The following is an 8,896-nucleotide window of genomic DNA, read 5'->3' on the forward strand; positions in this document are numbered from 1 at the left end:
AATATATATATATAGACACAGATTTCATGTCCTTCAAAATGGATATTGATAGACTATGTGTGTGGGGGGGAAAGAAAGTATTGGGAATTCTCTGTCCTTTCCATTCAATTTTGCACTGAACCCAAAACTGCTCTAAAAATGGTTTATTAATTATTCAAACATAAGATAAGTTATTTGCTCCCATAAGACAGCAATAGCAGTGTGACTGCTTATCTTTCACTTGAATACCATTTTAAAAAACTCTAAATCCAGAAAAAAAGCAAAAAAGCACTTCATGATATGATACAGATAAGGATATACTGATTTTGAATGACAAAAAAAAATCAAGAACATCATTTGGAAGGGAAGTGTATTAGGCTATGGATCAGAATATGCACTTCAATACAATGCTAAGGAAATCTCTTAACTTTTCAGATTTAGCCCATCCATGTTTGTCATCCAAGAATATTATGGGAAAAGTAATCACTACCCTCCCTGATGCCAAGAGGTATAGAGATCAAGTTGATAACAATATGTAGTTCTTGAAACTACCTACATTTCTGGTTATAAAAAATAATATATGCCTATTATATATGTTATTCTTATATTCAGGAAAAATATTAAAAAGTAAATATAAGCTACCTATAAAACTACTACTCAGAGATAATTTTGAATATTTCCTTTAATGTTGTTTCTACAATTTGTATTTTTAATAGAATGCAGTTGGAAGTATTAGTATCACAAGTTTTTCTCTCTCCCTTGACCTATTTTTGTAATTCTATACTTTCATCATTCCAGTTGTACACATATGCTTAGTCTGGGTTGCAAGAATTTGGGTTGCAAATTCTTTATTAAATTTGTACTGTGACTGTTCATGAAAGCAACATGGTAGGATTTGGAATCAGAACTAAAGGCCAATCTTTATTCTATCATTCAATAGTTGTATGAATTTAGATAAATAGGTGAATATCTCTAAACCTCAGTATCCTTGTGTGAAAATGAGTGAAAGCTGTCAAACCTTCTTGCTTCAGTTACTTTGAATTTTCATGAAAAAATATTTATTAGAAAGTTAACTCACGGGCGGTATAGTGCACTCGCCTGGCATGTGCGGGGTGCTGGGTTCGATCCTTAGCACCACATAAAAATAAAAAAATAAAGATGTTGTGTCCACCAAAAACTAAAAAAAAAAAAAAATTAAAATATTCTAAAAAAGAAAGAAAGAAAAGAAAAAAGAAAGAAAGTTAACACTACAGGGCTGGGGATGTGGCTCAAGCGGTAACGCGCTCACCTGGCATGCTCGAGTCGCTGGGTTCGATCCTCAGCACCACATTAAAATAAAGATGTTGTGTCCACCGAAAACTGAAAAATAAATACTAAAAAATTTTCTCTCTCTCTCTCTCTCTCTCTCTCTCTCTCTCTCTCTCTCTCTCTCAAAAAAAAGGAAAAGAAAAGAAAGTTAACTCACTACAATGCAAATATGATCATAGCATCTTTACTTAAACGTTTGAATGATTCCTCTCTCATTTTGGAATAAAGACCAAAATACTTATGGACACCATTTCCATCCAACCTTGTCTCCTATGTTCCTCTCCTAGCACTCAACATTCCGTGCACACTAGCTGACATTATTGAGCTCCTTCATTTTCAAATATCAAGTAAGGGAAGAGGTCAATTTAACTATCTTTTCAAAACATTTGCTACCTGAAGGTAAAGCTTACCTCCAAAATGGCCTTTTAGAATATACATCACAACTGGCAAGTCTATTCATGCTGTTCTGCAGATACTTAGAAAGATCCTTTGAGCGCCAGAAATATAAAAGTAATATCAGTAATCTTGTTATTATGAGTTTATATCTGGCTTTCATAAAACATCATTTGCTTATTTCAAAGCTGTAACTGTTCCTAAATCAACAGGTGTTGAGCCCTGTTTAGCTAATTCAGAGTGGAGTCAACAGCAGAGGAAGAACAGCTTGGCATCTGGCTTTGGCCCTGCTGCAGAATTGCCAAAAGAAGCCCAAGCATCCTACTTCACCTGCCTCTTCTGTTGTCATATGAAAGCCTCATTTTGTGGCTCCAGCAATGCTTGAAATTGGCTGTCTGGTATCACAGAATGCCTGACCCTGACCAGGGGGCAAATGTCAAACCATGCCAGAATGCATGGCTTGGTTTTAAAATGACTAGCCAAATTCATTTCTCAGAAGAAGGGCATTGTGCTGGTTTGGTGCCAACTTATTCTGAAACTAATCCATACCTGATTTAAAAGTTCACTTAGTTATAATTAGGCATTATAAATACTGAAATTATAGAATTGTTCACCCTACTTCTATCTTTTCTTCTCTTTTGTTACTACCATTCATATAAAAAAATTGAATGAAAACACAAAATATTCAATGTAGTCTGCTTTTGCTGAGCTTATCTTAGATCAAGTTACCTAGAAGAACTTAAAATGTGTATTGTTGAGCAAGTGATCTATTGAGGGAATGTTTTTGAATAACTGAAGAGAGCAGACAATAGAGGGGAAGAAGTTGGACAATGGTTTAGTTTCAAAAGTCTCATCTCAGATTGGTCCCATAGGGAGCAAGGCAACATGAATTGAACTTCACAGGTGATGCCAACCAGAGGGAAAGGGGCTGAGCTGTCACACCTCCATGGCAGGCAGGCGTTGGCTATGAGCCATTCAGGCACCTCCAGGCTAGTTGACTCCTCTCTATCAAGACTCAATTCCCAGAAAAGGGGTGCAGCTGTGAACGCTCAGCAGCCAGCAGATACAGAAGCTGGAGATGGAGGCACCAGCCTAGGAGAGGGAACTCAAGCAGGGCATCAAAGGTCATGTACAGTTCACTAGTCACTTAAACTTATCCTCTTAACTCTTGCTATCATAATTATTCCAATGTTATCCTGACCACTGTTCATTGTAAGGAAGCCTATATCCAAGTAAGACCTACCTTTGAGCTCTCAACTAGGTCATACTTATTCTAAACTCATAAAAATAGCAAGAAACTGAGAATTTGAAAAGGATGTAGTTAATTTGTACCTATACAGAGAACGGATTGTGACCTATAGAAAACATAAAACAAGAGATCAGCCACACTCATTTTTTCCTACACCATTTTATTTTCATTCCCCAGTTGTTATTGCAAAGGGTTATCCTCAGAAAACAAATTAAAAGATAACTTGTCCTTCAAGATTCATAACCTATGATGACAAAACAGTGATTTATCTCACCAGTTGGAATTCAGTAGAATTTGTTTATTTCACAGGAGCCAGCCTGGAATTGCAATCCTGAATATAAACTACAGGACTTCAGATGGCATTTTACTGAAAAATAATTTTATCATTAATGTCCAGTTACTTACAGTGTTTTTAGTTCTGGATTTTCTTTGAGAGCTTTCCAACACCCAACATCTGTTTCCAATGTTCTCTTATACAAATACTCAGAAGCATTTTTTCCCACTCTTTTACCAGACCGTTTCAGGGCTAAAATAAATGGGCATTTTGGCTGTTACTCTTCAAGTAATGTTTTATTTTATTCAGCATAATATGTAGAGAATGCAAGGACACTAACTGGCCAGCTCTTTTTCAGACACTCTTGATACAACATCATTGCCTGAGGCAACATTGCAAGCATATCATACAGCAGAACTATGTAAGGGAATGAATTAACCACTGAATTGGAGGGGGAGCTAAACTGCTGACTAGTGAAGAAACTGTCTTCATGCCTTCCCTTTTCAAATACACCAGAAACAGAGGGTTCTTTAGAATAAAGACATAAAACATGAATTTCAGTGTCCTTCCTTTGCTTTTTTCCAGACCAAATCCTGGAGAGGGGCCCCTTGATGTTTTCTCATGATCATATGTTTTTTTATAATTTTGAAAAAGCAATATATTTCACATTCTTTTTCTTAAGACAATCCCCCATCAAAAAAAATAAATGATCAATTTTAGGCCCTATTAAGATTTGGATCTGCCAAGCTTACCCATTACCAAAATCACATTTCTTCCACCCAAGTAGCCAAGTTGGGAAGTAATGTGGAACTGATTCTCTAGCCCACCAGAGGTCCACACACCTTCTGAAACAAAGCAGAAGATTCAAAGCCTACCATCATCAATTCATTATCTCTATGATCAAAATCTTCACTTGGAGATGCTTGTCATGAGTATACCCACCACACCTAAGAGAAACAGCACACCGCAAAGCATGGGAATGTGAAGCCTTCCTGGTTTCCTTTGATTTCTCTACCCCATTCACCATGCATGGGAACATAATGGTCAGGCAAAGGTCCCCCACACATTTATCCAAAGATGCAAGACTGTCTCTGTAATAGTGTATTTGTGGCACCTGAGTTTGCATATGCCATTTAAAATTAAAAGGCCACATATTAGATTCAATCATAAGGCTGCCAATTGGGGTAGCATTTTTCCTTGCATAAAAATCATTTGGAAGTTGTTTTTCTTTTATGCCAGGCTCTTATTTACTGTAAATTTCCAGTAGTTAGTAATGACCACAGCTGATCAACCTATTTGAAAACTATCCAGCACAGATTCATGCAAATAGATACTAAATAAATACTTGATGATATCAGATGATTTGGGAAAGATTTTCATTAAAGATATTTGACAGGGATAAAATCTTTATGAAAATGCTGGTGATTTGCTCAGAGTCCTGACTGAACCACGTCCAGATTCTGCAGATGAAAATTCCCTCTATTTATACCAACTCCAGGAATTACAGAATACCTCTGAAACCTGAATCCAATCACAGAGTCAGAAAATATGTTTAAAGTATAAGAGGAACTAAAAATGATTTCTCCTCTAACAGGGAATTAGAAATACTAATTTTGCTCAAAAATTATCCATCAGTGCAAGCTCTTCTTTGCACATTAAATTCTGCTTTTTTGACTACGCATATTCACTTTTTATTTTCAATAAAATCTATTCTAATATTTTAAAACAAAGGAATACATGTCGAGGCTTGGAACAATGAAGTCACTGTAAACAATTGTCATTGCTAGTCAGGTAATGCTTATTCTTATAAAATAATAATGTCCCACTGTTTCTTTTCTCCACCCTAGAATGAGGAATAGGCCTATATTTCCTTAATAACTTTTTCTGAACTCTTTCTTCCCCTTAAGGATAGCTTGGATTTCATTTTGAAGTTCCAATAGTGAAGGCAATATGATTTTATAGAATCAAAGAAGGAGAAACCTGAATTTTGAGTTTCTTTTCCCCATCCCCTGCATTTCTAAAAAGATCTGCTGTTCTGCTTGCACAATCTGAACAGACTTTTTATAGCATAGATCTGTAATGTCCCCAAAGGCTTGTGTGTTGAAAGTTTGATTCCTAGCCCATGACACTGTTGGGAGGTGATAGAAACTTCAAGGGGTGGTGTATAGTCAGAAGAGTTGAGTGACTGAGGGTATGCCATGATGGGGGTATTTTATGTCTATACTCTGGCATGCTCTTTCTCTGTCTCTCAAACCCCACCCACCATTCCTACTTCAAGACCACCAGGAGGTGAGCGGTTTAGTTCCTCCATCCACCCCATGCTCTTTGCCATGATATTCTCCCTCACCACAAGCCCTCAATGATGTGGCCAAGTGATGATGGACTAACACCTTTAAAACTGTGAGCTAAAATAAATCTTTTCTCCTTTAAGTTGATGTTCTTAAGTCATTTTGTCACAATTGACTAACACAAGGCTCCTCCTGAGATGTCCCCCAAAAGCTCATGTGTAAGATAATACAAGAAAGTTTAGTGACAAAATAATTGAGTTTTGAGAGCCTTAACATAATCAGTGAGCTAATCCACTGATATAAATTCATTGGGCAGTAATTGTAGACAGGTAGAGTGTGGTTGGGGAGGTCACTGGGGCTGTACCTTTAAGTTATAATTGTGTCCCTGGTGAGTGGAGCTCTCTGCATCCAAATTGCCATGTCCTGAGCTGCTTTCCTTCTTCATACCTATCTGCCATGATGTTCTGTCTCACCTCTGGCCCAGATTAATGAAGTCCGGAGACCTCTGAAACCAGGGGCACCAAATAAATTTTTCCTTTCTTAAATTTTCCTTCTCAGGTCTTCTGGTCACAGCAACAAAAGTTGACTAAGACACTAAGGTTGTTTCCATTTCTTAGCTATTGTGAATAATGCTGCCATGAACATGAGAGTGCATACATCTCTTGGACATATTGGTTTCATTATCTACCCAGAAAAAGGATTGCTGCATCATATAGTGGTCCTATTTTTAACTTCTTAAAGGACCTCCATACTGATTTCCAGAATGGCTATGGGGATATACATAGCCCCCAATAATGTCATTACCTATTATTCTAACATGATACAAAAATGAGAAATTGAGGTATTATTTTTGTCATGATATCTCAACTTGACCTAAAGTATATGTAAGTGAATTTTAGTAATCAGACTTTTTAATCTATTGTAATCAACTGCTAATTAAGTATCAAAGGACACCTGTTTGGCACCTTTGACCCCTCAGGCACTAAAGCTAGGCTAGACAGAAAAATGCCCAGCTCAGCACAGGTCAGTTTCCAGGGAAAGCATCTGCTTACCACTATAATACATATCCCTTACTGTTGCAGAATGGGTCTATCTACAAGTTCAGAAATGCTAAATAAAGGTCAGTTCTTCTTCCCCAGGACTCAGAACTCTGGACAATTATATGTAAAGCAAATGGCACAGAGAGGATGATCAGTCAGACAGTTTCTGGATTATGACAATCCAAGAGCTTCGTAGTAATACTTTGAGGACCAAGTTGTATTTCTCCCCAAAGTCCTCAAATCCATGTTAACCCTTGACTGATGACAGATCCAAGTAAGAATATCCTGCAGAGAGTCAAATACTCTAGACTTTGAGGTAGCACTGACACAGAAATACAGGATATCTTCTGTACAAGTGTGTCCCCCAATTTTGAGCTAACAGAGACACTGAAGCTTAGTGGGAAAGAGAGCTGTTCATTACTTAAGTTCTCTCCTAAGGAACCCAAAACACTGTTAGGAGTTATATTACCTATAGAGAACATGATTTATGCTGCAACTTAACAGTTCAATGTGAAGATATTTGACTAAGGTTTTCCTATGTGACGCATCAGTGCAAAATAACAATGGTAAAGATAACAACAAAAATGTACCGAGAGCTTAGTTTGTGATGGGAACTAGCCTGAGGGCTGTGTACATTTTTTTTTGTTTGACCCTTGTGACATTTGCATAAGATAACAGAAATACAACTGATTTATGAATAAAATATTGAATTAATATCCCCATTTTTCCACTTCTGTATAGAGTGACCCTGTAGAATCTTGTATGGCCTTCTGTCACCTCTTAGCCTCACTTTACCAATATAAAAATTGAATGCCATTAGCGCTTTCCATACTCCATTAAATTATTATGAAGATCAAAAGAAAATGGAGGTAAGCTTTCTATATAAACTAATAAGTGCACAGGTAAGATTTTATCTGCAAAATAAGGTACTTAGCTGGGTGCGGTGTCACAAGCCTGTAATCCCAGTGGCTCAGGAGACTGAGACAGGGGGATTGAGAGCTCAAAGCCAGCCTCAGCAATAGCGAGGTGCTAACCAACTCAATGAGACCCTGTCTCTAAATAAAATACAAAATAGGGCCGGGGATGTGGCTCAGTGGTTGAGTGCCCCTGAATTCAATTTCCCGTACCAAAAAAAAAAAAAAAGGTATTTATGTAGCCATAGTTTGGACATCCTGAGAAAGAAATATTTTAATGCATCATTGTTTGCTTAAATGAGACAGCATTCCTGTTAGTATAAGCCATCAACCTCCCTTAATATGAGCCACCAAAATGGAGAATACAGAATCTAGATAGCATATGTGAAGATATCCATGAAGGGGGCTGGGGTTGTGGCTCCGTGGTAGAGCACTTGCCTCACACATGTGAGGCACTGGGTTCAATCTTCAGCACCACATAAAAATAAAAAGTCTTGTGTCCATCTAAAACAAACAAAAAAAAAATCTATGAAGTATGTAAAAGCTTTCACAAAGGCCAAGAAGTTCTGTGAAAGCTGCAGGTGGTGAAATTATCTATTCCATCTAGGTTTTATTTTTAATAAGTTCCTTTAAAGATGGCTTTTTATTATGTCCCTCAGCTATTTAAAAGGTGTTTTAATAAACACTTCTCTTTTATAGCTGCCAATATTTTTCATCATCTCCCTATGTCTCACAGAAGTTACCAACATCCACTTGCCATATCTTGAAAGTCTTCATTAACCAGGCTAATTATTTGAGAGTTGGGTCTCTTTTCTACTTCATGTCCTTAATCAATGATTCTGCAGAGAGTTATTTCATGGTGTGGGGTTTTGTGGGCTGGGCATTTTTCCCCCTCCATTCTGGGTCACATGAGGGCTACTTCTGTGAAATTCAATTAGAACCTTATAATAGTTCTCTATAAATTTTATTACTTCAAAAACAAACGGTAAGATCTTGAAAGGAGCCTACAACTGCTGCAGAGAGTTTATTAACACTTTGTCAGAAAATGTGTTTTTTGTTTTAGGCAGATCAATCAAACCTACTTCAATTGGCAAGTCCCTCAGCTCTCAGTGTGGAAGAACACAGACTTGTCTAGTCTCCTCAAACAGGGTTAAAAACACCCCCATTCTTCACACCCACAACACTATTGAGGAAATTTCCCCTTTCATTTGGAAAAAAAATGAGTTACCTTTTATTTAGTATAATAATTATCTAGAGACCACAAACAAGTTATCAAAAAAGAAAAAAAAATCAGATTATTTTAGAGTAAGGAGCCTTAAGAGAAAGAAAATTCTGTGATTTTAACAAGATTTAAACCTCATTTGCCATACTCTTTAAAAGCAAAGGGGAAGCAAGCTCATCAAATCATTGCAATTATGAGCATATTGAAAAATTACCACACACACACAAGG

The sequence above is a fragment of the Urocitellus parryii genome, chromosome 3, assembly GCF_045843805.1.
Source record: "Urocitellus parryii isolate mUroPar1 chromosome 3, mUroPar1.hap1, whole genome shotgun sequence".
Lineage (NCBI taxonomy): Eukaryota > Metazoa > Chordata > Mammalia > Rodentia > Sciuridae > Urocitellus > Urocitellus parryii.